The 26,704-nt window shown below is 32.1% G+C and overlaps 1 protein-coding gene across 1 annotated transcript in view; it reads right to left on the reverse strand.

Moving 5' to 3' along the window:
• The window catches only part of Cbp53E (Calbindin 53E), a 125,788-nt gene that overhangs the window by 17,390 nt on the left and 81,694 nt on the right, over nt 1–26,704 (reverse strand). The gene's annotated exons all lie outside the window — the stretch shown is intronic.

A 26,704-nucleotide genomic window follows, 5' to 3' on the forward strand; every position in this document is an offset into this window, starting at 1 on the left:
TGTTCAATTTGGAGTGTAAAACCTGTATGTTTGTGTGTTCATACATTTGTATTCAATCAAATGGTACCCAAAATAATGTAGAAGCAGTGCCGGCCTTACATCTAATGGCGCCCTCGGGCAATTTTTTCTAAATGCCCTTAGAAAAAAAATATAAAAAATGGATTACCATCCTCCTTTTTCCGAATTTGAGACCGGCAGCAATTTGGTTAAAAAGTTTTTTCAACGGCAAGTGGAGTTAAAAATAAATAAATAAAATGATATTTCAGCAAAATCTTTAATTAAAGCTGAAAAATCAAGATTTTCATAGATATAATTTTCAATAGATAAAGTTCCAAAACTTGAAAGTCTATTTTGCCACATTGTAGACAGGAGATAAGTTTTAATTATTTAAGTTTTAAAAAAATGCGTTTAGCACTTACTACAGTTTCAGGGAGTGTCAGCAAAAGCATAGCAACCCAAATGTTTGGATATAATTCTAGTAAATTATGCTGTTTTATAAAATTTAATACAATGAAAGGCCTTTAAATTGATACGTTCATTGCTAAAAAAATATCACATTTTGAATTCGCGGTGAGTTAGATTTGAAGATCGGGTCATTGCAGTATATTTTTTACAAAATACAAAATATCCCACGTCTTTGAATATCTGTGTAACATTTGGATTCTAAAATAATTTCTTTAGTAATAAAATTGCACGTTAAAATCTTCCAATAATATATTGAAGCTGAAAATAGTGTAAACAATCTTTAGAATATTGAAAAAAGTTTGCGATGTTACAGAAGATTTCGCAGCGTCGTATGGCATAAGATTTAAATGGTGGCTGCCACAGGGAAACGTTAATTATAATACAAAAGGGAATGCGCCTTCACCCAATGAATAAAATTTGCCGAGTACAAATGTTTGAGCTTAGAAAGTTGAGGCGCCTTTGGCGCTTTTTTAAATTTTAAAGCGCCTTTGGCGCATCGATTGGCGCCCTAACTTATTCGGCGCCCTTGGGTGCCGCCCGACTCAGCCCCCCCCCTAAAACCAGCACTGTGTAGAAGGAAGCAAAGTACATAGGCTATAAATGTGTTTAGTTAATTTTAGAGTTAGAGAATTGTGTGGAGTGTTTTAAATCATCTGTTAGAATTTGATGATCGTTTGTTTGTTATAACGCACCACTAGCCTGGTCAATGTTAAAGTCAACGTTCACAGATAAGTTACTAAAATTCGATGATCGTTTGTTTGGTGCAACCATCGCATTATAGTCGATCCGATGTACGATGGAGCATACTGTCGCATTCATGCAATGTAATATTATAAGAACGTAAAATAATTTCTGTATTTTTTTATATTATTTTTTCTTTTACTTACACTAGCTGAACCCGGCATGCGTTGCAATGCCACAATAACGCGTGCAATTCCCGTTCCGTTCTTGTTCCCGTTACACAGACATTCAATTTTATATATAGGTATAGATATATTTCTTGACGTGGGCCATCCGCTGTGTGTTTGTGGTACAGCTCTGAATGGTCAGTACATTCGAGTGTGAGGTAGGCGTGGCGCGATTATTGTCACATTCGCGGCGTAATGTGTTGAAGGCGGGATAGCTTTACTTTCGCGACAGAAAAATCGTAATTACGAATATTATTACTAAGAGGTTTTTTTTCACAGTAATCTTCCCGGACATGCATACAACAAATCCTGAAAGTTCCATCGTAATCGGTTCAGTGGTTTAGGATCCTATTCGAGACACACACACACAAATATTCAATTTTATATATATATATATATATATATATATATATATATATATATATATATATATATATATATATATATATATATATATATATATATATATATATATATATATATATATATATATATATATATATATATATATATATATATATATAGATAAGGTAAAAATGATAAAGTTATAGACGTTTAAACAATTAAAATCTGACAAAATTAGTGGGGGGCGGATAGCCGGAAAACAAGGCTACTGAATATTGGCAATGGGTGAGCTGTCACCGTCTCCAAAATTTTTGGATTACTAAACCTGTTTATTACGATTATATTTCAACATCGACTTAATGGACCCAATTGAACCAACCCAATTCAACCCAATTCAACCCAATCTTCTATCGGTGGCCAAACCTCGCAAAATGAAAAATTTTCAAAGCGATCAGAAGAGTATAGGAAGTTTTTGAGAGAAATTGACAAAGTGAAACTAATAAAAAAGGGGTTACCTTGTACATATATGTATGTAGGTTTATTATGTATAATAAAAAAATAGTATTGAAGAATCAAGTAGAGAGATACATTTGTACAGATAAAAAATCAGAAAAAGAAGGTGGAAGATGAAAAATAGCGAAGAGAAATAAAGAAGAAGAATATGTGTCTAAGGTTTAACAATGGATTAGAGTAGCAGGTGTATAATACATATATTATTCAATATAAGGAACAAGAAGGATTGTAAGGGAAAATAAAGTAGGTGTGAAAAAATATGTGGTAGGGCAAAAAAGCTAAAAAAAAATACGAAAGGATAATATTGCAGCCTTTCTTGAAAAAGTCATTAACTATCATGAGTATACGGGTACATAATTGCGAAGAATATAAATATAATTAAGAAATAGCATGGAAATAATAAAACGTTGTTTGTATTGAAATAAATATTGAATAAAATAGGCAAAATAGTCAATTGATAATTTTTACCATAAACCAAAGTATAATGTTATAAATGACGCACATATATACATACATACGTTTATTTCACAGACATAAAAGAAAATTGGATTAAAACGACAAGGAAAATACAAACACGACAACACAGTCTTAAATAGAAGCCGTTAATTTTCACCGAACGTCGCTCACCAGGAACCCAGGTGTAACGAAATATGTATATATACATATATATAAATAATCCTCATTGCGAGACGAGAAGCGGAAAGGGAAGAAGAAGAAATAAACAAAAATAAAATGCATTAACGCTATTAGTTGTTATGGTCGTCGTTTGTACCGACTCGGGGGTCCAAAAATACGCTAAGCGAACGGAAAACTCGAGAAAATTGGATTTTTCTCCAAGGCACAATTTTTCGTGTCACGTATTTGAGCACTACGTGTCTCGTTAGGCCGACTTCTGTGTCCACAGTAGTTGTTTCAAAACGAAAACAAAAATTAAAAAAAATACCCACACAAAAATTCAACCCATTTCTAGACGCCGAACTACATCTATTCGAGAGGGTACATATTCGCGTGGAAAATTGATTTTTTTAAACAACGATAACACTGAGGAACATAAAAAATTACCGGAGCGGAGACTAACTAAATTAATAAATGTAATGTATTGAATTCGAATATGATAATGTTTTTTGTTGGGTTGCTTTTGGTGAAGAGATATGTGGGTTTTAAAATTCGGTAATTTTTACAGAATTTTAGCGATTGCAGTCTATAATTCAAAATCTAATATCACTGTGCAAAAAATGAGTATTGAAATCAATAGTCGGATTTTTTTTCTATTGATTGTGATTTTTGTATTTTTTAAAATACGTTTAGTTAATTGTATAGAAAATATTAAAAGTCAAAAATATTTTTTTCTCGTAATATTATGAGCTAATTTCTTTCATTTTTCACGTTACCACAATTTATAGGGGTTGTTTTTCAATCTCAATATTTTTTTATATGATCTGAACGCATTAATTCAAGCGGTAAATACTTTTAAATTACGATATAAAATGTTCTAGGTAGAGCATATTCGACACAACAATACTAGATTATGAATTAAATACTGCAAGAACCAAAAATCTGATACCTTTCAAACGAGAGCAAGGCAATAAAAACTATTATCGTATTCGAATTCAGTGGGTTAAATTCAGTAAAAATTGATGTTTCCACTCCGGTAAAAAAAAAGAGATTTTTTGTTGCTCAGGATAGATTTTTTTTTGCTCAGTGTAACCTAAAAACCACTAAAAAATTTTTTGAAATTTTGTACCATGTCTCGTAATTGATGAAAACATTGTTAATACCAATGATGTTCAGTCATGGTAATTTTTTATTACATTTACTTAGCTACATATATGTATGTTTATAGAGTAATTTCCTCGCACAATATTATCGTATTGTTCCCAAGAGTGCTATCGAGAGCTACGCTTTAATGGAAAATACACACTCGAGGTCTATATAGACAAGGTTTATTTATTGCTAGGAGCACCGGTTGCGATTTGGTAGAAGGATTTTCGCAATTTAGAAAGACTTCAAAAATAGTATCATGTTTCTGAAATTCCAGTACTCGGATGAATTAATAATTGGAAACTGGCTGAGGCATCGTGTTCCGAGTGTTAATTACAAGTTATCATATTCGCAATACGAGATGGATTCCGGGTAGTTCGAGGGTCGGAATAATTATCGGAATATATGTAGGTATGTATTATATGTGTGAGATATATGCATAGTAATAAATAGTGGGTAGGTATATGTATGTAATCGCACTGTACGACCCGCATATATGTATGCATGATAAAAGCTGACGGGTAAAACGCACGAAAGCACTCGTAAAAAAGAGAAAAACCGTAAATAAACGCCACTATCCCGGGAAAATCTCGGGCCACTGAACGTGTGTAAAGAAAATATACATGTGAACGTATTGCTGAAAGTGTGAGAACGAATTTTAAGGAACGGTTCATATTTATTATGTCTCGTATTGCACAGCTGCTCGTCGGTTTAATAATCGAGATGGTAATTTTATATATGTTTGATCGGACTTGTATTGAGGTGGTGAACGGAAATATTGCCGATTAATGTACATATGTATTTTTTGAAATTAAATAATTTTTATATATAAATTAAAGAAATTTTCAATTAATAAACAGAAGTGAAACGTTTTTATACAAAATCTACATAGTATGTACATATTGTATATGTACAGCCGTAGACAAATATATTAGGCCACTTGTTAAAAATGCTTTTGATCGAAAATAATCACGTATTAGAAACAGCCATTATCTACCATAATCTTATAAGGAATCCCTCTATTGTTTAATCCTATTTTCTCCGCTATGGGTTGTTTAATATTTAACATTTACCTTATTATGCTAAAAAATCCACTAGCCACTGTGCTGTACGCCAAGCATCCAGTTAATAATGTGTGTTTTAAGATTAAATAATGCAAAGAATGCGAGGGCTATCGTGTATTAAACGTCGAATAATATAAAATAAGGCAAGAAATCAAAAAAATAATGACTGAAGCAGAGCCGCCATTCCAAGGCGGATATCATTCTCACATTGACTGTTGAGTGCGGCGAGTACTGAATTCCCCCTCTTTCTCGCATCTGTGAGGAACGTGTACAAGGAGCTTCATGTAAAAATAATTATTTCTATTGATATTGATCAATGTTTTTTTTTTATTTCGTAACGCCGTAATTCTAAACAAAGATTTTAATGAGGAATACATTAAATATCAAAACCATGCATTCAGTATATTTGGAGATGCAACTTTTCGTAACATATTTAGTCACATAAGCCCGACTTACTCTATCGTGTTTAAAGAAGTTTATAGAATTTTATAAATAAAGATTATTAATATAAAACACCGGCTGTTTGTGTATAATATTGGCCGACCATGTGTATAATATTGATAAATAAGTATTTAATAATGGCCGCTTAATCATAAATCATATAAAATTATATGAGATAGTGTGAAATATATATATATATATATATATATATATATATATATATATATATATATATATATATATATATATATCATGTGAGGTTGCGTAGAAGGCGCGTCTGAATATCCAGTTGTCATCACGTCGATCTGACAGATGGTTCCGACGTAATTTTTAATGATTTACATTCGTCTAGCTGTGAACTTCCGTATGTCAGTAAAATATTAAAAAGATTGGAAGAGTGGGGGTGGTTCAAAATTACTCACAAAACATCCAAATCAATCTAACAGACAAGTAAGGCTAATAAAATGGTTATAATATAAATACCGATCATTTAATATTAAATATCAACCATGCCTGGTATAATTTATCGATCGCTTATTATAAAAGTAAAACACTTGGCCTTCAAGTATACATATTATACTGGTCGTTTGGTTTGAAATAATGACCGTTTATTTTATTAAATATTACCCATTTGGAAGAAAATAATATACAATAAGAATTAGGTAAAAATTAATTGGCATTTAGTGTAGGAGAGTTTCTATTTAGTGGCTTGTTAGTATAAAATGCTGATTGATTTACATTAAAACATTAATGACCGTCGTAATGATTACGGTCCCATTTTATCTCAAGCATTACGATTAACTAATGAGAGAAAATGAAAATATTAAAAAATATGCCCGGTGAAGAGATAATAATATGTAAATTTATTCAATTCGAAAGTATAATATCTTTGTCCCTTTTAAAAAGCAACAAAGATGTTATACTTTCGACTGAAAAATTACACTGAAAGCGTCCACACAAAAGGTGACATTTATAACAAAGAGTCAGTTTATTTATAATTTGGTCTAAGATAAAATGCGACGATTATTAAGAGATTATAATTAGAGTTTGGAGAGTTTCCGCCTCCGAAAGGCGGGCCTTCATTATCGCCCGAGGAACTTTGCGAACGATAAATTGCGAACATAACCAGTATAAAATTAATAATAAGAGTTAATATTGTAGAGCCGGAAAGCGCCGTGCACATTTTTTTATTATCGTACGCTCGTATTGCATAACGTGAAAATATTGAAACCGTGAAAGCGTTAATCCTCGCGTAATACCGTTGCCGAAACGTATGTAATCGGTATTGACGATTGTGTCGAAATGGGAATACCTACTACGTACGTTTCGGTTGTGTTCTGTTTTATTTTTTTCTCCAGTGGCGTACGTGTGTGTACGTTTCATTTTCGCCGTAGCGTGAAATTGTTTCGTTTGCAAAATCGACCGTGGCTGGAGAGAGACGGGTTCGGCGGTGGGAAAAGGTTGTTTCAGACCATTTTTTAAAACGCCTGAAAGATGACGGCACGCAGGATGATTTATGAAAACGTTGGGACGCTGGAAAAATCCCCGGGGTTGGAGGAAAGCCCGGAAAATAAGGTTTCGTTGAAGATATTGTCGTGCGCTTTGCCCCCTCGGACCTGTCGGAAAGTGAGGAAATTTTTTAATTAGGTTTGTACTCTTTGGTTATGTAAATTGGGAAGTTTTGAAGGATTTATTGGATTTATGTATTTAAGACGGGATTTTATTTAAATCAGCTCTTGAATTAAAAAACATTTGTAAGATCTAAATAAAACGTTAAAAAAACAATTAAATAAATTTTAATAAATTTTAAATAATGATAAATATTATTATTATTATTGAATTAATTTTAATATAGAATGTCACTAAAAAAAACTTATTGCCAATAATATATTGTACTAGTGTTGTATCCGATGACATGGGTGTTGGCATATTAAGAGGGCTGTACACCCGAAACCTTAATTTTGTTACCGTTCCTTTCTTCGATATATATTGAGTATATGAATGTATATATTGAGTGAATGCGACAATATATATCAATATATATATTGAGTGAATGCGACAGTTGCGCTTCAACCAGATAAAACGTATTTTAAATTGACAAAATCGAGGTTTCGTATTCTCCTATTTTCTCCTCCAAAACTGGACCGATTTTTAAAAAAAAATCATCATCGGTATGAGAAAAATACTTTATGTGCATCTATCGGCGTATTTTTTTTTTAATCGACCGTTAAATGAGCACGCTGGACTAGTTTCGTGGGTGTAAAAAAGAGGCGATTTTATAGATGTTTGGCGGCTCCTAGCTCCTATAAAAACTAACTAATCAAAAAAATAAAACGATAAATGCAACCCAATGGTGGATATCCATAGCATATTAAAAAATAATTTCTCTAGTGCCATAATTGAGGAAGGGAGAAGTATAGTACGTTTGTATGGACAAGGCGCTGCTGTCCAGCCCTCTTAAGTTATTAAATAAATAAAAAATTAAAAGATATGTGTCATCGGTCATGTGTTCGAATGTTCGAAAATGTTCGAAAGTGTCGGTCATTTTTTCGAATACCATTTAAATATATTTAATTTAATATTTATATTAAATTGTTAAATATGAAAAAAAATGTAAAAACTACCTACCTACCTACATATAAACAATATAAAACACCGATAGAAAAATTGTTTAGTTAAATAAATTCTCAATAGATGGCGGTAAATTCTCAGATATTGAGCACCGTCTATTTGCCTAAAGAAGACATTGGTATCGAACAGTATATATAGAAGTTTTTTATTTTGTTATTATACCTTCGGTATTATTATACCTTCGGTATAATAACATATAACGACTATTATAGCACGGCGAGCGTTATCTCACACATACAGACACATATTCACATATAATAGCGATATTATATTATTTTATAGTACATGATATACATAATATAATATAATGTTTTTTTTTGCATGGACAAGTATGCAGATTTCAATTAGTGAATTAAAAACGTAAATGAGAAAGTATTAAAGCTAGTGATATTAAGTTTATATGAAATAAGAGTAATTATTTCCCCATCGACTTGGCAGACCAAATTGAAATCTCTATCGGCGGCCAAACCTCGCAAAATGGCATGGTTTCAAAGCGATCGGAAGAATGTAAGATGTTTGTCGGAAGAATGTAAGTGAAACTAATAAAACCTTGTAAATAATAAAAATATAAACTTTTTTTGACGAAATAACCATTTTATATGTGCAATCGTAATTAAATATGAAATATTTCTATGTTTTAAAGTTATATTACACATTTGTTTTAGCTTAAAACTACAACGAATTCTTACTTACGATAGCATTTTTTATACTTTTATACATGAACACGCAAAAACTACAAATTATGGAAAACCCAATTTGCCGAAATTTTGAAAGGCCTTGTGTAGGTTATTGAAATTACTTTCAATAATATTTTATTGGTATATGATCTGGTCTTTGTCAATAACTAAATCTCAAAGCCGCCGCTAAGTGCTGTACCTTTTTTTGTTGTTCAAAGAAATATACGCCTATTCAAGAAAAAAGTTTAATTATTTTGATCTTTCATAGAAATTTGAAATTCATAATTGTTAGTTTTGAGGAAAAAAACATAAATCAAAGAAGACGTTAAAAGCCGTTTGATCGAGCTAAAAAAACCGGTTTTCGGTTTCAGTTTAAACCGGCTTGGAAGGCCTAAGTTGAAAAGGATATTCCTAAGGCAAAAGCTCGAGAATCATCCCAGAAAAGCCTTATAACCACAACGTATATACATACATATACATATATGTACGTATGTACTTATTTGAGAATTGAGTGACACTTAAGTCGAAACTACTATAGCAGTTAAAATTATGTTGCCATGTAGTGAACGTTCCGGTTTCCGGCTTAGTCACAAGCACTTTATCTAATTGTATAAGTTTTGAATTTCACAAATCCATTCGAATATGTATTCATAGCATGTAATTTTCGTATTCCACTTTATAGTACTTATGTATTTTAAAACAATTTCCGAAAAAAAAATCACTCTATATTTATGATAAAGTAAGGACTGTCAGAACTTTTTAAAATTTCATTTGATGAACTTAAGTAAGCTTAAAGTTTCGTTTGAAGGCGTTTAAAATTTAAACAAGGTAGAAAAGCAAAGAAACAAAAAAAAAAATAAACAAACAACTTTAATAATATCCAACGTAATTATTTTCAACATGAAAGAAAGTAATGAGGAAGATGTGCACAAGTACAGAGAGAGCCATACAACCTACGACTTTAAATAGGGCGATTCTTTTCGCTAAATTAAATTGTCTTAATTACACCGCATTTCCGCGCGGCCAAATGCTCACTGACTGAGAAGATAATATTCTCCCTGGACCAAAAATAAAAGTAAAAAAAATAGCAGTAAAACGAGAGAGAGGGAATATCATCGGCCGCACCGGACTTATTTATGGTCAGAGAGCACAGAATCTGGAACAATGGAGGATACCAAAGGTTTATCAGTGGTATTAGGGCTCCCGAGGGTCTCTGGGTCTCCATAAACCGACCCATTTCTCAGTTAGTACCTTCTCCCCCCCCCTTCCCCACCTGATTTCACCTTCAACCCTGTTTCGATGAAACGACCAAAAATTTACAGCTCGGAAAGGTTTAACGAGCTAAGAATGCACTTTGATATGATAGATAATTTCATTTGAGAAAATAGTGCTCACAAGGTCAGAGGTAGTAAACTTCAATATTGTTTAATATATCATATTGTGGCTTTTAGTTTTAGTGCAAAAAGTAATAAGATGAAGGTCGACCTTATACAAAAATACATAACTTTGCGACGACTCTCTATACGGGTTGATTCGAAGTATTCGATGAAACTATATATTTCGTTATGTAAGTCTGGCTGAATTGCCCGGCATTGCTCGGCCGGATGAAAGTTGGAAAAATGTAATGAATAGAATCTTTTCAGTCTATCTGTGAGATAGTACAACACATTTAGTGGTACTAAATTTGAACTTTGGATTATCATACTATATGTATGTATGTAAGTATATTTTTATTTTATTTTATTTTTCATTCAATAAATCATTTACTTACAGATCGCTCTAATGCGACGAGTGTACTATGCAGATCAAGAAGTATAAATTATAAATACATAATTATTATATAGTTTTATTTTAAACACGACATCTATGGTCAAACATTGTACAGACGCATTATAAACAGTATTCAAAGCAAATACGATCAACATACGCGTTGACATATAGCATTTATACAAACCAGAGAAAAATCGAAATGCTGAATAGCTCGAATTTTACGAGAGAGATGGAACAGGGATGCTAATTTACAGGAACCGTGCAATGAAAATCAGATAAATTGACCGTCTGACCAACAGCAACCAGTGGGAATCGAACTCGTGATCACTTTGTTCGAAAGCATCACATTGTTCGGAACCGTGCAATGAAAATCAGATAAATTGGGAAACTCTGATAGGAAACGATCGACCTGGAGTCATAAATGAAGGTCTGACCAACAGCGACCAGTGGGAATCGAACCCGTGACCACTTTGTTCGAAAGCATTATACGCTAACCACTAGCCCATCCTGCTGGTTATATTATACATACATATATGGATAAAAATAAATTGTTCAAAATATTAGATTTTTATTTGTTATATGTACATATATGTACAAGCATTTATATATGTATATGTACAAACATACAAAACAAACATTTTTCCGTTGATAATTGGAAATGCTTCAAGTTTTATAGGATCAAATTAGACATTCGACCCATATTCGCAAAGGTTCAATAGAAAGGTCCAATTGAAAGAAAGGACGAATAGTCAATAGTTGGGAACGGAAATTGGCTGTTCCAATGTAATACTATTTGCCTAATTTATCGGATTGTTTTCTCCAAACGACCTTTTTTAATACGACCGATTGAATCATTGCGTATAAAAATATCAAAATGGAAAGTTTTCGTGCACTTGTGTGTGTGTGTGTGTGTGAAATAAGATGCGGAGATAAATTGTAGAGTTGGAATATTTTCCAGGAATGTTATTTTTTGGGTCGCACTGTACTTTGTATTGAATTTATTGTGTTTACTTTTTGTGTCCGATCGCAAACTCGTTCGAAACCCCCAAAGGCCTAAAGTATTGAATTTGAGCGACTACAATATAACTTTCAATGGAAAAAATCTTAAAATGTCGAAAGTTGACGTTTATTGTTATCCGACGACGGTGAAATATTCGGTCGATTATTTATTGTTATCAAAAATACGCACAATCTAAAAAGCAGCGGAAAATTATTGATGTCTTTAATAATTTAAAATTTTTTACTTGGTCACCTACCCGCAGCTTATCGACATTTGATTTATCGACTTTTTTTTTTAAAGGTTTGGTTAAAAAAATTTATATTTGGGGAAAGCAAGGTTGATAAAGTTACGCCACTGGATGTGCTTTATCTCTCGTATAATCTCTCGATAGTAAAAGTTGATACATTCGAGGCTGTGTCATTAAAAAAATACGACTCCAATTCTGACATATTCCCACAGTCCGACTCCGATTTTAAAAGTTGAAAAATGTAAAAAATAGTTTTCCCATTGCACTCATTACAAGGCTCTTTTATGGTTTATTAATATCTCTGGAGTACTAATAATACATACATATATTGTTAGCTAATGTAAATCATAAGCTTTCAATTATCCTTTTTTTCATTCAGTATTTTTTATTTTTTGTTTATGAATATAAGTAATATAAGGAAATTAAACTTTTATTAGTTGTACAGATTTGTCAAATATGTTGCCCTCCTCGATTTGACCTAAACATTGACTCAGACCTGCATACATTTATTAAAAAAAATAAATGAGATTTAAATGCGAAATTGGATTTATTACATTAGAGTTTAGTACATAGAATGGTTTTGGCTTTTCACATTTGCTAACGTATGATAATTTTTTTTTTATTAATTCATATTTTAACATGATGCCATTACGGGTTGCCCCTGATATAAACTCTTAGTATTGAATTTGAACGTATAATTTATAGATCATAAATTCGAAATCATATTCAAATAGTGGTGACCTGGTGGGTAGGTTGGGTTTTGTTAATTTGATGAGGAGCCGTTTCAACAATGAAATCGGATAAATTAACAAACTCAGATAAAAAACGATTAATTTTGGAGTCATAAATATATATGCAAGTCTGATCAGCAGCACTACGGACAATACTCGGAATAAACTCTTTTTAATCGAGGTAAATCCACGGGATTGAACCCGGAAACCTCTCCGTGGTTAGCATTAACACAACCACCAAGCTATACTGCTGGATTATTAGTAATCATATTGAAATAGTGGTGTCAATTAGCAGGTATAATGGCTTTTACCAAATTTTGACGATGAAATCAAGTTCTACGGAAAAACACTTGTGATAAATTCTTTTCAATCGAGGTCAACCCAAGGCTTGAATTCGGAAACCTCTTGGTGGTAAGTATTAAAGCTACCACCGAGCTATACTGCTGGCTATTTATAAATCTAATATATAATTTGGAAAGAGACTTTGTATATATGTATCCTTCGTTCGTAAAAATCCGTCACGTCATCGAACAAATAATTCGTTTTTTTTCGATTCAAAGGATTCGAAGTTCCCGGGGGCGTAGACGCCAAGGGCGAAGCCATAGGGCTCCACCCCCTAAAGGCGCAGACGCCAAGGATGGATCCTAGGGGGCGCTGACGCCGGGGGTGTACATAATTTTTTTTATAAGAGACTTTCTATATATGTTTGTTTGTTCGTGACAGTCAATTTAATAAAAAAAACAAATGCGTATTCAAATAAATTTATATAAAATAAAACTATTAAAATAAACTTTAAAAAACGCTTACTTTTAGATTAGTCATGTTTAAACGGTTTATATTACAAATACCAAGTGGAGCAGGGTAAAACCACTAGTGTTTCATAAAATAAAAAAAGATAAATTTTGATTTAAACACCGCAAAAGGAGTAGGAAAATCACACAAGAAGTAAAAAGAATACCGACGTTTTTTAAAAAAAATCTACAATGAAAGCGAGCCAGCAAGTTTCATTAACAGCCATTCCCAGCAGATAATTGAATTACTTTTATTTTTTAGCATAGTAGCGTATATAAAAATAGCCCGACTGGAATATTTAATATTAACGTTATTCTTTTTCTTGGAAATAGTAGCAAATTTATATGTATGTATGTGTTTTTTCATACATCGCGCAAACAAATCAACGCAGTTTTATCCCAATTTTCAAACCAAACAATTATTATTTTAATATTCTACCCTCGCAATTTAAAACGCTCGCCTGATTAATTGGTTTTCATGGACGTATCGCCATTGTGCTCTAAAACCCGATACTTTTCATGATATATAATATGTATAATTGAAAGCTTCTATGACATGTTGACAGTCTTGTTTCTGAATATACAGTCTTTGTGATAATTTGAAAATTACACAGTACCTATCTATCCATATATGTATATTACAGTCGAAGTGTAATATATTCTAACTGGCGTTCTAGGTCATTCATTTTCGAATACAATTCAACTAGTAAATTATATCTCTAAAAGCGCAAATATATTTTCAACAATGCGCGTCAGTTGTAATATAGCAATTGAATTTTTACAGCTCTGATGTTTTTATAATTGCTTTAGAATTCTATAATGCGTTAATATTTACTAGATATTACGAATAAAGGTAATGAGTACCGTATTACGATAACTATAAAAATGATTTCAAAACAAAAATGTGACTTTCTGACTCAATTTACTAGTCGAATGACGTTTTCACGAAAACCTAAGTTCTCCATCTAATCTGATACCAACTTATAGTTGAACTGTATTTTCAGTTGTAATATATTTTGAATGTAATTCGCCATATGAATCAACTTTCTTGGGTTAGACGGAGTCTATTCCAACTAGTCAAAATATATTACAACTGAAAATACACTTCAACTATAACGGTAGTTGGTACCAGGTAAGATGAAATGTATTCGAACTTGTCAAAATATATGACAACTTGAAGATACACTTCAACTGTAACTTATATATGAATTCAAAACAGATTTGAATGGTTTGAATCACGTATAATCTGCAGAGATGGACGTACAGACAGTTAGTTATTGTATAGTGAATATTTAAATCTAAATACATATAAACACGAAAAGTTATTATTGTTTTCCATTATCGTCGTCTCTTTTCTTCCCTTTTGTGTGGCCTTTTAACAAGGCCTGGCGCACAAAAGACAGGGGCTTGACGCGAGAGGCCCGCACGCCATTAATGAAAATGTTAAAAAAATATATAAGCCAACATCCAAACACACACACACATACCCTGTATTCATATTATACATATATACAAAGAGAGTGGAAAACAAACAAACGGGCGCGGTCGAGTTAATTACATTTCGAGTGACGCCGGCACACATTAGCGCGCGTGAACTGAAACGGAAAATATTTTACGCGAGCCGCCACTGCTGTTTTAAAATCGAATTAAATTCGCCGGACGTTGCTTAAGCCTCAGGGGTGATGCTATCTTTTTATTTTTTCATTTTATAGGAATAGTGATATTTCCATTGCGCAATGTATATGTAATTAGGGAGCCGTTCCACAGAATAAGGATGTAAGCGACAGGAAGTAAAATTGCTTTATATTATATCAAACACATTCAGTTTTATAATATCACTATCATAAAGATCGACTTTATGGAGCAAGTAAATTTTATGTGGTAAATTATGATATTGCCCCATATGAAATATTGGAGAAAATATTCAACTCTGTTCGAGTTAAAATTTTTATACATACATATGTATAACTAATGTTGATATTTCAACGCATGGTTTTGTAAAAGAATCGTATTATACAAATGTACATATATTTCAAGATGAAATACAGGAAGGAGAAAATGAAGAGGGTAAAAGTATAATACAATAACTGCTACCGCGATTTCTTCGGGCTACCAAGACGTTGAAGAGTGTTGTAAATGCTTGTGGAAGGGCACGTGCCTCACTTTGAGGCTATTCTCAGGTTAAGAGCAGCCTCCCTACGTTATCGTGTCTCTGTATCGTCAAATTATATTTTTGCTGCCACGACTACTCATATTCGTTTATCACCGTATTTTCGATGGATGGAACTGCTCATATCCAAGTCTAACCAGCAGTATAGCGGGATAAAACCCAATAATCACTTGGTGCTAAACATACATGTTACCACTGAGCCATACTGCATACATAAAATATGTATGTTGTTATTTATTTATTATATTTTATACCAGGGAGGCCTTACAGGTAAACCCCAATGCACCTTCCTGGCCAATTACAAACCGCAATTACAATTACAAATTAGGCACACCTAATTTAATAAGTATCATCATTGATTTGTGGCATACCTAATTTAATAAGTAGCACCATTGATTTGTGGCACACCTAAATTTAATAAGTAACACTATTGATTTAAAGCACACCCTAAACACTGACTTACCAAAATTATACGACACGTGTCTTCAACACTTTATTGTTTTAAAGAAGAGTATATAAACTCATTACTGTTAGAATTTAAGTTAGTCATCACCATCGACTCCGAGAGTGACAGTCATCACCATAAAGACTCCTAGAGTGGTAGTCGATACCATTGAGACTCTGAGAGTAGCAGTCAACACAAATAGCAGAACAAAGTTAAATAGTGAAGCAAAGTTAAGGTGAAACATTTCTACGAATCTTATTTAAAATCTCCGTTCTATTATTAAATTCTACCATTAAGATAAATGTAATAATAATAAAGAAATCTTGGTTAGTTAACCAAGTAGTTTTAAAAAAAAGAAAAAATTATTTAATCTTTCATTGGAACGTGACAATGTACATAAATATAAAGATCTCGAATAAAATTAATAAACAAATTGAAAACATTTAAACAAATAAAATAAGAAAATACTCTTTGTGTGTGAATTGTATACAAGTAAGCACACATCTATGAAATAAAAATTAAAAAATAGTAATTATTAATATACAATTGAAATATTTACAGTTTTATATTAATAAAAAAAAATCTAATTTACTTCCGAAATGAACCTTTGAAACACACAATACTTCAGGTAGAGAATTTCTATTGCGTTCTTTGTTTACTGCCCAGTTGATTTGCAGTCCTCTTCGATACGATCAAAGCATAAAATCCACTCTCACGGGATTAATTCATTTTCCCATCCACGAAATCGTTAAACTCCGATGTGTGCCGAATTTCATTACAGGTTTAATAATTGGGCAAGAGAAACAAAAACCGATGCGAAATATCGAATCAGCAAACGACCGGCTCGTCCGGAAACTTCCGGTTTCCGGGAAAACTCGACTCAACAACGGAAATGTCCGTCGACGGAAGTCAAACCTTCCATTTGATGATCAGCAAACAAAATTTAGTACTGCGACATATTTGAACCTTACGTGCATGTAATTAATGATAGTTCAAATAAATAACGTTCAAGTCTGACGTGATTTAAACACTGATCGCAGTTCATGAATACGAATTCGTAATGCGAAATTGTAAATATTGTTTGGATTGTTCATATGATATACTGTTCTGTGATTTATGATAGAATATTTTACGGCAAATAGTCATGCTGTGATTTTGCGCAGTCGCGAATGCAATGTGACATCAGATTAATGCACTTCGGAAACAAACTCTCCATAGCCAAAGCGACGATATATTATTATTGCTTTCGTGAATTCTATTCGGAATTTGATTTACGGGCTTTAGAAACAAACTCGTATGAAACTTTCTGAAAGTGGGTATTGATTTTAGTTGCAATGTATATCAGGATTTTGAACATTTGAGTAGAGTTGATGTATAATACATATGTGAAATTTCGTTATAAAACACATCGTTGCTCGGAATGAAAATAAATAAAATAATTATAATATAGAAGTTGATAATATGTATTGTTTGTAATCTGGGTCACGCTTTGGGTAAGCCTGAAAGCAAAGAGGAAATTAGACGAAGAGTGAAATTGGGATGACATGCTTTCAGACGAATGAACATAGATATGTGCTCTTTAATATATGTATGTATACATATATTATAATGTATAATATGTAATATTTTACTATATTCTATTTTAAACAAAGTTATGTAAAATTCAAGTATGGAAGTATGGAGATATTACAATATTCGCCAGACAAGATTATGCTTACATTATATAATATATATGTATGAGTTTGGAATAACGAGAAAGCATCAAAAGATGACAAAAAGATAATACTTTGATAACTGAAATGACGATGGTTATAAACAATATAATTATAAAAAAATTGACGTGATATTTTTTATAATTATACACGATATAAGTGAAACTTTCTTGTAAAAAATATATAGGTACATAAAATACATATACACCAGGTATGAATCAGATTAGATTTATGATGTAATTTTCAATGAAAAGAGAATATAAATAGTCGATACAGAAGAGTGGGAGTGGTGGTTTAATATTCCGTATCACTTCTAAAAATAATTCATGATACATAAAATGTATTAATCACTCATTTTGATTTGATTTGTCTTTAATATAAAAGTGCCATTAAAACACACTTTATTAGTAAGCCAAACAAGTTATTATTATGCTCTATAAATTGTCATTAAAATATGATAATACTAAAGTATATTCTGTATAAACTCAAAAATGATTACTGGATAGTAATCAGTAGCTAATAACATAAACTTGCAATATATTGTGAATATAATTTACTAATGTTGTACCCGATGGAATATCATCGCATGGGTGTTGGCATATTAATTTATTAAATAAAAAAAAAATTAAAAGAAATGTGTCGGTCCCGTGTTCGATCTGCACGCGGTCGAATTTTTTTGAAATGCCTTTTAAATATATTTGATTTAATATTTATATTTAATTGTTTAATATAAAAAAAAAATGGTAAAAACTAATTACCCACCTATGTATGTACATATAAACAATATAAAACACCAATAGAAACATTAATTCATTACATAAATTTTCAATCGATGGCGGTAAATGCTCAGAGACTTCGCACCGTCTATTAGCCAAGAGGAAAAATTGGTAGCAAACAATATATATGGAAGTTTTTCTTTCGTTTTGTTGGCATTATCTTAGCTGTAACGTACATACATATGTATGTCGAGTCGAAACGACTATTATAATACGGCGAACTTTATCTCAGATACACAAACAACCACATAGAAAAGCGATATTATATATATGATGAGCAATAAAAAATTTAAAAATAAAAATAAGTAGACCGAAACATAAACTAAACCAATTGCATCGCACATAACATCCCCAAAAAAAAAATATCGGAGTCAAATTTTTATATGATCACAAATCTTAATCTATTATTACTACATACATACATATGTATATAGATAAAATAAAAATTGCACCAAATTACATATACAAACATACCGAGAAAAATTCCCACTACCACTCATTATATCAAACGACGTTTACACACAGTGTAAACAGTCCACTATTTGCACAGCACAAACCCCTACGTGCCATAGCACGTGTAATAATTTGCGACACGATCAACGTCACCCACACCTTCAATTTACAACAGATAATATCCACAATTTACACCACTCTCAAATCTGTAATGTTACGAGCGTCGTTCTCACGGTGTAAAATTAGCCAAACATTTCGCAAGACGGGACGTGGATTATAATGAAGAAACACACACACACACAACACAACACTCGCTGAATTACGACCCCGCATTATCTCCCTAAAAGAGACGGGATGGGGTAATTCAGACCCGGGTAGAGATAGCGTTAATTCAAATACCCCCGTTGTAAATTTTGGCAAAGTGGGAGAGATATTCGCGGCGACGTCACTTCCGGTTCGGAAACTTATCTTCAGGTGTAGATTCGCCTTTCAGCCCTCGTCCGAAGGGTGGGTTTGCGTGTTGTTGATGAATAAAGTAAGTACGTGAAAGTAGAAAAGGGAAAAGGCGGTCTTTTAATATTCGACTCGTGTGATATGTTCGTATGTGTGTGTGTGTGTGTGTGTGTGTGTGTGTGTGTGTGTTTTTCTTTACGTTTCGTCGACACGATATGTTTGTACAGTATTGTATAATGTGTATGGTTTTGTGTTTATTTACTATCGTCTAAATCCGCGATATTCGATGTTTTACTGTATTTTTTGCGATTTGGTACGATATCGTGATATAGCATGTACGTGTGTGTTTGAAAGATATTGCGTTACGTGAGCTCTCAGACTGTGTGCAAATGTATTGAATTTATGTTTGTGTTGTATATTATAGTTACGAACTCTTAAATAAAGAAGCTGTTATTTTTATTATATTTATACAACGAGATGGGATCTCAGCTACTATGAGGAGATCGCGAAATTAATTTGAATATAATATACAGGATGTTATGAAGCTAAGTGCAAAGTCTTAAAGGGTTGATAGCTCATATCATTTAGAACATTTTGAGATATACATACCTCAGTTCAAAGTCTTACAGTTTTTTTTTATTTCATTTTTAATACTGCCCAAGTTAAAAGTCAATTATTATCGTTTTGTTTTTCTGATGTTTATTAAATTAAATAAAAATAAATACAACCATATGTGTCAATAGAAAAAAGTATGAGAGGTATAGTAAGTTTTGAAAAACTGATTTTGTATTTAAAAAAATAACTTTTCTTTAAGTGGTAAAACCTTTTTGAAAACATTTCTGATTATTGTTGTTTATTTTGAGATATCACTCATGCAGATGTCTTGCCAATTATCAGAATTAAAATATAAAAACCAAATTGAGAGAGTGCGCCGAACAAAGGTCACCATTCACAAGCGACTTTATGTAATTTGAACTTCTAATGTCAAATAAAATTTTTTTTTGTTCAAATGCCGATTTATAATGCATGCTAGAGTCATTTGTCTCGCTTCCGTGATGGTAATTTTAAGTTTCATCTCTGATTTCATGGTTTGAAAAGATTTTTATATTCCATTTCCGAAACTACCCGTTGAATATCAACGGGCACAAAACTAGTTATTATATAAAAACGGAAGGGATATATGTATGTTTTTTTGCATGGACAACTATGGAGATTTAAAATAATAAATATTACAATTATTATCAGAAGTTCATAATAATGCAAGATATTGCGATATATAATATAATACTAAGGCACATACATATGTACATATAAATGCTCATTTGTACGTGGGCAGCTGGGCTAACTTGTGGGGATGGAATGAGCGGGCAGAGAAGGGGGTGGAGACAAGGTTGATATTAATTTTACCGGATGGACACTTCTCCGACGGACTTTGGCCAATCAAACATTTGGCTGAGCAGATAATTGACCGAATGAAATTGTTTAAATTTATTTCTAATATGAAAAAAATAATAAATAAAGTAATTATCGGCAACGTTATTTTCTTATTATTTTATTAATCTCTTTTTCATATAAGAAATAAATTCAAACAATTAAAATTTTTATTTGGCTTTAAAAGTCCGATGACCTAACAGCTGTCGGCCAAGTGTCAATTTGACCAAATGTCTGAGCACGCGAGTGAAAGGGTGATGTCAAATTGAGACCTCGAGGGCTGTAAAATCCGAAACTGCTAGCAACAATAGCCTAGGGTGTGATTCATGTATAAATTCCTTTCCAAAACTACCCGTTGAAATATCAACGACCACAACACTAGTATAATGTAGCATGATGAGGCACTTTTATATAATATACTAAATGTAAGTCTAACAAGCATTCATTTATTGGATTATTAGATTTATTAGAATTATTAGATTTATTAGTACATATGTTTAACATATTCACAAGGATCATAACATCAAATGGCTTATATTAAATAGATATATTGGACTTAAGTATAATACATAGGTAAAATCCTGGATGAAAATATATATACATACATATATGTAAATTGTTTCAGTTTCATATATAGGAATTGGAATTATTAAAAATGAAACGGAATATTAATTTCATATAATGAACAAATTAATTCATAATCTCTATGGCTTCCGTCTTCAGCTAATTAATAATCAAATTAATATTGAAATGAATTGAGAGTAATGTTATATTTTATTGAAATCAATTCTTGCAAAAACGGACATAAATATATACATATGTAAACATTTAAAATATTAAAATAACGTAGTAATGATTCGAAAGAAAAATTATATACATACATACATAGCTCTTCCTTGTTGTTAAATAAAATAGAAATAAACAAAGTATAAGGCAACAACCGTGGTTTTAAAATATGGAAACTTTATTAAATTAATTTCTGCGGGTAAACTCGATGCGTTGCAGGTTCGCGAATCGCCTGAAGCCAAAAGGGTTAATTAAAACGGCGAATATGCAAACGCAATCGCGAAAGTTTCAAGCGCTCACATACACGGGTTTTTGTCGAGCCTACACGTGATAATTAGCCAATCCAAAGTACCAGGCGTCATCCGGCGAAATTACCGATGAGAATTTAGAACACAAAGCCCCGCTGAAACTATTTTATTCGCGACACATTGTTCGAGACGCGGTTTTCTGCTAATCTCGCGCGAACTTTCGAAGGGGATAAGGAGAGGGTGTCCATTGTTGAGAGTACTTTAGGTTCTGTTTCCTCTCTTACATCCTGGTACTTGTCTCGAAACTCTAAGTGCCATTAATTTTGAGTTTAAACTCTCACACACATACGTTGAGTTATTTAGTTTAGAATTCTAGGACTATCTTTATAGTGCACGTTTGAAACTACGCCAGGATAGCAAACATCGCACTAGGAGTACAAACTGCATTATTTTACTTTCTGGGTAAATATTTATACAGTCGGCGAACGAAGGAAGAGTAAACACTCTTTGCTGGCGAAATACGCTTCTTATTTGCCAATGTAACGAAACGTGGTGTTGAAGTTTACGATGCGTTCGTCGAAGCTGCAGGTAAAGGGTTAACGCAAAATACATTCACGTCGGTATAATGTGTATATATAATATTAAATTTAGCTGAGCGAGCTCGTAAAACTGTTATGGTGTTTTGACAGCTTTATTTTATTAGATTAATCCGACGAATTCACCTAGAAAAATAATACCCGTTGGTATATGTATGTATATACATATGTATAAGGAAAGGAAAATCTTAACAATTTTTACTAGCGCTGTGATCTTGATTAGGCAAATGTTTATTCCGTGGAAAATATTTTGATTGCTGATTTTGTGATGAAAATGAAATATTTCTTTGAAAAATTTAAGTTCAATGTACATATATATGTAATTTGAAGAATATAATGTTGAAAGTTAAAATAATAAAATTAATTATTTCTACGTAATAATTTGATATTACATTGAAATTTTATTACATATGTATTTTTCAGTGTAAAAATTAAAATTGAGGTAAAAAGTTTTTATTGTATCAAAAAGTAAAAATTATGGATTTGAGTAATTCAGAGATTAATTTTGAACGGGAAACATTTCAAAAACAAACTCATTGCGAAGTTTATCTTTGAGTCTTTGGGGGCAAGTTAAAAACACGTAGACGAAAAAGCGTTCAGGATTCAAGTAGATATTTATGTTATAGAAGTACAAAATACATACATACATATGTTATATTCAAAACTTGAAATCTCTTTTTTCTATTATCCTGTACATCAACATTAGAATAATATAATACTATGATTACTAAACAAATTAAATTAAAATTGTAAAATAGAAAATGATCAGTAGATTATTAAAATAGATATAAGATGTATTGTGAACATAATTTCGTAATAATAAAAAGCATTTAAAAATCAAAACTTGGGAGTCGTTTTTGTGGAAAAAATTCTGAAGAACTCATAAATAATATCCCAATAAATAATATAAGGTTAGGTTAAATAAAGCGAATTCATGTTTTCAAAAACGAAAAATAAAAATAAAAAAACAAATTAATCGAGAAAAATTTGCAAATTTATATAGCTTCAGTTTTATAATTTTATTAGAATATATTTTACAGTAGAATGTTGGTGGTATATTATGATTAAAACGCAGAAAATACAACGCTTCATTCAATGAAAAATTGAATCGGTTTCATTGCATACATATTAATATTACATAAACACAAAAAATTTAATTAAGGTCTATTCATACTATACAGCAATGTAAGGCAACAGCATGAAAAATACTTGATACTGTTCTCGCATCTTTTGAAAGGAAATAAATGCAATGATATAATATATGTATTAGTACTTGCTATATCCGTTCATTGAGACTATTTTTTAGGAAATTACTGTTAACTAAATACTTTTTCTCTAAGCAAGACATTATTTGGCTGCCAGCAATGATGTTCATTTTATTTAAAAATAAGAAATAACTCTCAAACGAGCCGAATAGTTAAAAACACGAATTTTATTACGTTTATTACGGTTTAATGTTTACTACGGACGGACGGACCAATTTCGTCAAATGTAAGCGTAAGCCTAAATACAAAATTAGGTATAAAATTCCACGAAAAAGAGAAAAAGGAAACGACTGATCTTATCTAAAATATTTAACACAAAAACATTTATATTTTTATTGATTTATTTAATTAATATACAGAGTACTTGTTAATTTATTTTATATTTTATACGGTAACATGTACTGCTGTATAATATGAATAGATCGTGTCGGCTACTGTTATATCTACGCCAGGTACACATTAGCCAGTAATGTGGCTCGGTGCAAAAGCATCAAGAGGTCACAGGGAACTGAATCGGAACTGAAAAAGGAATCGGGATCCAGAACTGTAAAAGGAATCCGGATCTGGAACTGAAAAATAAATCTGGATTCGGAACTGAAAAAGAAATCGGGATCCTTAACTGAAATACGAATCGGGATCCGGAAATGAAATAGAAATCCGGATCCGGAACTGAAAAACGAATCCGGAAACTGAATCGAATTTGAAATAGAAAATTAGATTTTTTCGATAATGCTACGGATTCTACTACCCAAACCTTACATAGTTACATACAAAGTCTCTTTCGAAATTATATCTACATCTACATATATGTACATATATATAAAAATGAATGTCTGTCTGTGTGTCTCGAATAGGTTCCTAAACCACTGAACCGATTAGGATGGACTTTCAAGATTTATTGTATGCATGTCCGGAAAGAGGTCGCCGGGAAAAAAATCGCCCAAAAACGGGAACGGAAACAGGAATAACGGGAATAAGTGTTATTGCAACGCACGGTGACCAACGTGTTCACTGCCTGCGTTTTTCCGACAAATGGGAACGGGAATTGCATGCGTTATTGTGGCATTGCAACTCATGCTGAGTTCAGCTAATATTAGATAAATAGTGATGTCAATTTTATTTTGAGCAATTTCAACAACCATGTATGTACTATATATGTACATCGCTTGACGTATAAAGAAGACAAAAGCCGAAGAAATGTATTGAAAATTGTTGAAATTCAGCATAATTTTCATTGCAGATCTTTCAGTGATGAATAAAAGTTATGTATACTGAATGAGTTTTGTATACAGTTTGAATTGGTAGAGTTTGGCCTGAATATTAATTATAATAGTTTGCAGTGAAACTAAACTCATACGCGTACAATTTAACCAGAGAGCGATACAGTTATAGCTTTGCATATTTCCTTTGAACAACTATTCAAAATAAATAATCGTTTCAAATTTTAACCAAAGCACCGTACCTCGATTCGGAGCCGACTTTCAAAAACTATTTCGCTGGGAATATTTCAGCGAATTTTCAGCACACTTTCGTCTATTTTGCAGAGCAATCGTATCAAAACGACCACACAAAATGCTAATCGAATAGCTGCTACTGACTATAATCGTTTCAGACGATCCGCAATGCGGAATTGCATTCGAATGGGAAAATTGGGGTGGGGGAGTGACTGGGAGAAAGGACAAAGGGGCGATATGGGTTGAGGCTGGGGGAAGATTTTAGAGGTGCCATCGGCAGTGTACGGAAGATCTTGTCATTAAATCTGGGGTGGAAAGGGGTATGGGGTGGTCACCTCTGGGAGTCCCCACAGGTTTGGAAGCATTGCGATCACGTACTGTGGAGACCTTGCGACTCGATAAATCCCCAGGAAGATGCCGTACGAAAGGGTTAAGCGAGGAGGAAACGGGTTGGGAAACTTGCTCACGAGTCGAGTTTGTAAGGAAAATTTGAGCTTCAATTTAATTACAGAATTTTCTTGAAATTTTCCGCAGCAAAAATTATGTGTATGATTTAAAAGGAAACTCAATTTCGAGCAATGCAGAGATTTATTCTGTGAAGATTCTGAATATTAATGTTTCCTCATTGGAAATGCGAAATGTACTTAGAGTGTTTTTCTTTTTTTAATAGAAAATTAAATTAAATAGCAATTTGAATTTTCAATTCAAGCTTACTGTTTTGTAATTGATGTTAGTTGATCAAGACTTAATTAAGACGCTCACATTTGCTATTTTTTGATTCAGTCTGTTTCTTTATTCAATATATAATATATTTATACAATTCGTACACATATATTATATTGATATTAACAATATTTAAGTCCTTAAAGTATTTCAGTTTTTCAAATGTACATATGTACATATGAAGCATTACACATATTATATTATTAAAATGTATATAAATAATACAAATATAAATTTTAAGCTTGATACATTCAGTAGTGTGGAAAAAATCGGGTAGTGACAACATTTTTGACTTTTCTAATAGCAAAAATCCCATTTCTGGTTCGTCAAACTTGTTGATTTATTTTTATTTACATGACATTAATACAAAAATTTTACTGGAATGTTATCGCAAAGAACACACAGTGGAAGAAAAGTCGAACAAGAGTAAACTTTCACTCCCAGTTGATGGATCCACACAATTATATTACTTGGTATTAAGCTAAAACTTTTAGATATTTTGGAGTAAAACTTAAAAAATCTCGATTTTTTAGAGTAAAAGTACTACTTCCGACTGAGGTAAAAATATTAATAAGGTAGGGAATACTTATCGATGTACAAGTGTAGCTAATAAAAACGTGTAGCTTATGTAATTTATCATACCTATTGCATGTAAAAAAGTTTTAGTCGAATCTGTCAAGTGTCTTAGGAGATAATTGAGAATCCAAAGCTTAAAAAAAGGATACCTGTAGGAGTAGGTACTAGGGTTTCTGATTTCCCGGACTTTTTCAATTCCCGGGACACGGGATGGAGCCCGGGGTCGTTCCCGGGATTCCCGGGATCTCGGGACACATTTTTTTTTCAATTTA

The sequence above is a fragment of the Arctopsyche grandis genome, chromosome 3 (assembly GCF_051622035.1).
Source record: "Arctopsyche grandis isolate Sample6627 chromosome 3, ASM5162203v2, whole genome shotgun sequence".
NCBI classification, from domain to species: domain Eukaryota; kingdom Metazoa; phylum Arthropoda; class Insecta; order Trichoptera; family Hydropsychidae; genus Arctopsyche; species Arctopsyche grandis.